The sequence below is a fragment of the Zootoca vivipara genome, chromosome 2 (genome assembly GCF_965207765.1).
Source record: "Zootoca vivipara chromosome 2, rZooViv2.hap1.1, whole genome shotgun sequence".
In the NCBI taxonomy this organism is placed as follows: Eukaryota; Metazoa; Chordata; class Lepidosauria; order Squamata; family Lacertidae; genus Zootoca; species Zootoca vivipara.
Genome location: NC_142584.1, coordinates 32,362,214 through 32,369,489, shown reverse-complemented (window position 1 = coordinate 32,369,489; position 7,276 = coordinate 32,362,214). Strand labels below are relative to the sequence as shown.

Genomic DNA, 7,276 nt, shown 5'->3' with positions numbered 1-7,276 from the left:
TGAGGCCTAACCAGCATCTGTAACAGTACTGACCTATTAGGGCTGCCTTGAAGAACAGTCTGAGCATGCTCAGAGCTGCTTTCTTGAAAGCTATGCCTCAAAGCACATTTTTCGTAGTTCACCAGAAGGGTATGGTTGCTGGCTTGAGCAGCTTTTTAAATGAGGTGAACAGTGTGTGTAAGTATATTTCATTAATATCCATTCTTAAATAATTTGCTTTCATTTATGTGAATGGGAGGAGAAATGGTGGGTGGTTTCTGTGCGTGTTGCAACCTTCAACACTGCGTGTTGTTGGGACAATAAGGTTTCCGGGTGTGTCTCTAGATTTGAGAGAAGTATAGAGTTTTGCATTCAAACATGCTGTGTGGTGGTCTACTGTGAGAACAGGGTGCTGGACCAGATAGGATATTCAGCAGGAAATTCTACCGTGGCGATCATGCAATATATTGCGTATATAAAGGTTGCTTGTGGAATTGCCTTATTAAATACGGATGGAAGTTCCTTAGTGGTGAGGCAGGTGCACTCTGTGCATGCTCACACTATTTATTTTGAGGCTTATATCCTTTAGGCCTAATCCTATATCCTGTGCTAAGGTTTGCTAGGAGGAGTTGGTAGTGCTAATAGTCAAGCCCTTAGTCTGCATCACACCCTGATCGGGTAGAATACTGCCTGCACATTTTCCTTCTCAGTACTGTATAGCCAATTGGCAAGAGCCTCCCTATTTGCATACCTTTAAAAAATAAGTGCACCAGAGGATCTGGAGACTTAACATAAAAATCCCCCTTTCTGTCACTCGCTCATCGTGTGGTGCTGAGAACATTAATCTTGCATTCTTTCATTTAAAGGGCTAGTCAACCAGCCATGAAATGAAACATAGTCAAGAAGCACTTCAGAGACAAGTAAATATTATTCTATAAGATTTCAGAGATTACTGAGAATGATGCATATGACAAAGTGGGTTTTAGCCTCCAAGAGCTTATGCCATAATGAATTTGTTAGTCTTTAAGGTGCTAGTAAAGGTAAAGGGACCCCTGACCATTAGGTCCAGTCGTGACTGACTCTGGGGTTGCGCGCTCATCTCGCATTATTGGCCGAGGGAGCCGGCGTATAGCTTCCAGGTCATGTGGCCAGCATGACAAAGCCGCTTCTGGCAAACCAGAGCAGCACATGGAAACGCCGTTTACCTTCCCGCTGTAGCGGTTCCTATTTATCTACTTGCATTTTGACGTGCTTTCGAACTGCTAGGTTGGCAGGAGCTGGGACCAAGCAACAGGAGCTCACCCTGTCACAGGGATTCGAACCGCCGACCTTCTGATCAGCAAGCCCTAGGCTCAGTGGTTTAACCACAGCTCCACCTGGGTCCCATGGTGCTAGTACTGTACTGTTTTTGTTGTTTTTGCTGAAACTGGCAAACTGAAAATGGAATTCAGAAAAGTATGGCGGTGCAGAAGATGGGTCAGACGAGAACTCGTCGTGCAGCATCTTTATGTAGTACAGAATTATCAATTGCATCCTGCCCATACACCTCACAGAGACTAGCTTTTCTTAGCAGACAGCCACACACTGGACTTGCCACAGATTTACATGTAAAGTCCAATGTTTGTAGACCTGAATATCCTTAATGTGTGTCCCATATTCTCTCCCCCGCATTTTTACTAAGAGCTGTTCGACAGTGGAACAGACTCACACAAGTCTGTGGTAGACTTTACTTCCTTGGAGGTTTTTAAGCAGAGGTTGGATGGCTACCTGTCACGGATGCTCTAGCTGAGATTCCCGCATTGCAGGGGGTTTGGGTCCATTCAAACTCTCCAATTCTATGATTCTGTGTTTGCAAGCTAGCCCCCTCTCCACCATTTCAAAAGAAGGAGCAGGCAAGCTAGAGGGAGACATTTATTTTGTTTGTTTATCAGTATTACATTTATATCCTTTCCTCCAAGAGGCTGAAGGTGACATTCATGGGTCTCCTCTTTCCCCATGTTATCCTCAAAGCAACCCTGTGAGAGACAGCAACTGGGCCAAGGTCACACACTGAGTTTCATGGCCAATTTTAACCCTGGTCTAATTCACTTAAATTCCCTCCACCTTATTCCACATTCTGGGGGGGAAAAGATACAGAAGTAGATAAGCAGGGGATATATGGGCATAGCCAGGGGTGTGTGTGTTTGGGGGGGTAGCTACCCCCCATCAAGTAAATAAATAAAAATAATTAACTGACCAATTGTATCACAGATAGCTCGATTCTGCCACCACCACCCCCCAACCAAATTCCTGCCCACCCCCAACAGCCACCCCTGGCTACAACCATGGCAGGGGAATAATGGTTTCTCATAGTTCAGAGAAAAATTAAGGGGTTCTTTGTTTACAGTCCTGTGTGGCACCTTTAAGGTCAACAAATTCAGGTTGCAATCCTGTTCCTACTTATCAGGGAATTCAGTGGGGTTTACTCCTGATTAATATACAGCTTCGTTGGCATGAGCGCACACTCAAAATTGGGACAGCAGAGAACTCTTCTGAACCAAAGTAATACACTTTTAGTTTGGTTAGGTGCTGTTTGTAAAATTGCAATGCATAAGCTCCCACAGTAGCTTTGCAATGGAAGGGGATGGGGAGAAAACCAGAACAACTTGGTCACACCACACCTATGACCACTCACCGACCACGCCCCCCATGACCTCCTAGCAGCCCCACCTGGTCTAGTGGGTGCCTGCTGCTGCTACTGCTACATATTGCTGTGTCCACTCCATCAACAACCTCCGGGGATTTATCAGCGCTGTACTGCTGCCTGCGTTCCTGCCCAGTGCTGTCTTGCCCATTGGTTTACAATGCAATGAGTCAGTTCAGTGTGTCAGCTCTTAAAGCAGTTTCCTGCATGAGAAGCAAAGGCACACCTGGCAGAAGAATCCGTGTGCTGACCGAGGTGAGTTAATGGCCTCCCCGTAGCACTGTTGCAAGCCCACCCACCTGGTCTTTATCTGGTTCGGCATTTGCCGGTGAGCTCTCTCCCAACCAAGGAATGCATTGATAAGTCTGAGAGATGTTACAAGGGAAAATGCTACTTGCAGGAAAGAATTCAAGGCAGAGCAGGGTGGGGCAAGCTTCGGCTTGAGGGTTGTATTTCAGATTGTGCTGTAAGAGTTCCACTAGCAATGGCACCCCAAATAACTGCCTGAGGGAGAAAATATTATTTTAGTAATAATATTATGATAAATTAATTACAACCTACCGGCCTTTCATGGAACTCCAAGTTTTGCTATTTGCTATCTTATTTTGCTAGCAATTTAGCTTTCAACAAGATGCCATTTTATAGAGATCTAGTCAGCAGAAATTAGCTGTGCAATTCAGGCTAGAGTGCTGCAAAACAGGCTCATTACAGAATTTGTTTTGCGGATGAGTACCTTAATGGACTGTTACTGAGTTTTTACTGGTCAAATCTTTGTCCCAGGCACCCGGCCCAAAGTTGCAGAGGAGGGTGACCATGATGTTAAGGGTCTGAATACCAAGCCTTATGGTTGAGGGAGTTGGGTATGTTTAGCCTGGAAAAGAGGAGACTCAGAAAAGATATGATAGCCATCTTCAGATATCTCAAGGGCTGTCACATGGAAGATGGAACAACCTTTTTTTTTTTCTGCTCTGGCGGGTAGGACCTAAACCAATGCATTCAAGTTACAAGAAAGGAGATTCAGACTAAACATCACAGAATAACTTTCTGACAGTAAGAGCTGTTCAACAGTTGAACTGTCTCCTTCGGGAGGTGGTGGATTCTTGTTCCTTGAAGGTTTCTAAGCAGAGGTTGGATGGCCCTCTGTCATGGATGCTTTAGTTGAGATTCCTGCATTGCAGGGGGTTGGACTAGATGACACTTGGGGTCTCTTCCAAATTTACAATTCAATGGTTCTATTCAAATTTTAGGTGGAGTTGGTGGTTATGGAATATCCCAAGTACAATTATTTGCTCAACTAAATGATCTGTCTAGTGGATTTCACCAATCCAAACCTTGAAAAATATAATACACCCACTTTTGTACAAACCAGCCTTCTCTCTGCTACTATTTGTTAGACATGGCCTAGTAAATAGTTCAGTTTCTGGTGTGACTATTCATTCTTCATATTGAAGTGTTGAGTTAGGAATGTCTGATTGTTACACACAGAGACCGCGTATTTACAGACTGTATTTTTTCTCTTCGATGTGACATTTCTTCTTGGCTAGTGTTTTTCTACAAAACCGGGTTATACCCAAGGGCCACTGTCATTACAGTTGACATCTTTATATTTCCTGACAGAGGCTTTGTGCCTATAACAGCTTCCTTACAGGTAGAAAGACAAAGAACCCTTCTTGAAAATGTGTGTGTCAGGCTGCTGTTTGAGAAGTAGTCTAAAGGTCACATCATTAGCCCTTCAAATCATGAATAAAAACCACAGCTCTCATATATATGTTTGCCAGTGGTCCAGAAAACTAGCCTGTGCATAGTTAAACTGTGGAACTCACTCCACATTGATGGCCACAATCACTTGGGTGACTTTAAAAGAGGATTTGACAAATTTCTGGGGAATAAACCTATCAATGGCTACTAGGCATTATGACTACTGTATTCTCTACCTTCACAGTCCGTGGCAGTAATACTTCTGAGTACCTGTTGCTGGAAACTGCAGGTGGGGAGAGTGGTCATGTGCTCTGGTTCTGGTTGCGGGTTTCCAGCAGGTATCTGAGTGGCCACTTGAGAACTTCTAATGTTCTCCGCCTGATCTGCTCTTGTGCCAATATACACTAGATGTGCAGAAATCAGCAGGTGAGGTTTCTCATGGCATGGAGAGGAGCGTTATCATCTGTGTTAAATGTCTAAAGATCAAGCTGTTTATCCATCTAGCTCACTATTGGTTACTCTACTTCTGACAGGCAGTAGCTCTGCATGGTTTTAAAAATGAGAGTCCTTCCTGTCACCAGTTACCAGATCCTTTTTAACTGGAGATGCCCAAGATTGTACACCCAGACAGTGACGTAGCATGGGTTGCCAGTGCCCTGGGGGGGGGAGGCGTGGGAGAGAGGGAAGTGCACGGAGTACGCATGCGCATTCAATGGCATCCACGTCAACTAGGAGATCGTTATTTCCTTCAAATGCAGTATTTACTCAAGTCTTATGCACCATTCAGAACCTTGAAACCAACGTTCAGAACCTTGAAACAAAAAAAAGGTATTTGCTGGCGAATGTAAATGTGTCATCGAATCTAATGCACACCTTAATTTTCACAATATAATTGAACCTTAGATTCGGGTAAATACTGTAATTTTGGGCACTGTGGTTTACCTCTCACAGTTACAGTTCCCAGCAACCCATAACAAACTACGGTGCCCAGAAACAATCTGGGTTTTACTTGCTATTCAGATTCCGATACTATTTACCAGGTAGAACACAGTTTTCTTTGTTGGCAGTTCATGCTATCACTTTCTGTACTCTACAATAAGAGGCATCACCTTTCAGAAGTAGAACAAGGACCTGATGTGGCTACAGTACAAATGAGCCACCTGATGGGAAATAAGTATGTTCCTCTCTCTGTGTGTAAAAAACTAAAGGGTATTCACACAGTGAAATCAAGGACCACTCCTGTATATTCTTGGTGCTAAGTAAACAAGCACCTGCTTGGTTTTGATCATGAGATTGCAGCCAAAGGGTTTCTCCTTTCACAGGGTCTTGTTTTTTAACTTGGAAGGGTGACTTGCAAAATTCTCTGTCTCCCCCAAAGAGATTGAATATATACTGGAAGCCAGCCAGACCCGAATGGTTTGAACAACAGTCACGCTGAGCTCACAACACAGGCTTTTCTACCATTCTGCTTATTAGGACTCCATGGAAGACCAAAAACAAATAGAGCGATTTGTATTAATTCATTTTTGGGGGCCAGTGCAGCCAATTAGACCAGAGCAAGACCTTACTCTGGCCTTACCAGCTGCCTGTTGTTAAAGGCCCTAAGTGCATACTTCCTGTCAACAATGACGGGGTTATTGTCTGCTTGACTATAATCAATGGATAATGCAATAAGAAACTGATTTACGTTTCTGCTCTGAGGCGGCATGGGATTGTATGATCTGCAGGGTGCTATTACTATTGAGGGAACAGAATCCTTCAAGGAATAGAACAGCTGGCGGCAAAGTTCAGTTTGGCATATCAGACAGGGCAGTAGCCGGGTGGAGCACTGGTGTGTAAAGAGCAAAATGAAAACAAACTAGGTAAGTGTTGATGTGGGTGCATCTTAGGACGTCTTATAGTAGCTTGGAAGTTTCTGAGGATTTCAATATTGAAAGAGACTTTGTCTTGCAATGTTTGTGATAATAGATCTATTTTCTGTGCCACACAGATAAGATCACACACTCATGAAATGCATCAACTAATCTGAACTTGACTACTATGTGCATCTTGTGTACTTGGTCACTATTAAAGAATTCTAGTGATTTTATCATGAAAATGCTTTCAGAGGGACCCCTTCCCACACACCCATCTTTTACCACTGTTAATCATTTTGGTTATGATGAATGTGGGCGTGTGGCTTAGAGAGTGACCCTGTGCATGTTTACTTGGAAGCAAGTCCCACTGTGCATGAGGTTTATTCCTTAGTAAGTGTACTTAGGAGTGAAGTCCAATGGTCTAAAGGTGTAAAAGAGATAACTTATGCATTCAGTGATCATCATGTGCTATTTGTGTAGAGCTGAGTTAGAATTTGCAGGTGTGCCATGTCTCCTTGAAATAAATTATGGGATGCTGCTACAGCTCCATAGAATATTGTGGAACAGCCCTTTTTCATGCACCCTTGTGGTATGTCTTCCAGTGTATTAGAATATTGATTTGGCTATTTTTAACTCAATGGGCAAACCTCCAAATACCACTGGAGGTATAGCTTGAGGCCTCTGAACATGGGATATATAGGAGACAATTGGAGGTGGGGGAAGAGTTGCTCATGAAAAATGTATTCCTGATATTGTACACATCATGATCTCTCCACTCTATCAGTAACTACAGTTAGTAATTTATGTTTATAACATGCTTTTACTTGTCTTAAGAAAAACACCGTTAAGACTATAAACACTAATCCTTTTGAAATCAGAATTAAGTGAATACTAACAGGACAATCCAATGCATATTTATTAAGAGTTAAGTCTCAGTATGTTCAGTGGAGCTTTCTTCCAGGTTAATTATGCATGGGATTGTAGCCTTAATCTATATATTATCTCAGGCCTTTGGCCTTTTAAACTGTGGGGTTATTGTTTTTGTTTGTTGTCATGAGAT

General features: G+C 43.1%; 1 protein-coding gene across 2 annotated transcripts in view; it reads left to right on the top strand.

The window, feature by feature from the left end:
- Nucleotides 1–2,808: 2,808 nt before the first annotated feature.
- Nucleotides 2,809–7,276, top strand: part of UNC13D (unc-13 homolog D) — a 55,758-nt gene continuing 51,290 nt past the window's right edge. Inside the window, exon 1 of one of the 2 annotated variants that reach the window (XM_035104510.3) lies at nt 2,809–2,917. The gene's annotated coding sequence lies outside the window, so the exon portion shown is untranslated. The remainder of the gene's footprint in view (nt 2,918–7,276) is intronic. The other variant, XM_035104507.3, reaches the window with a different exon arrangement.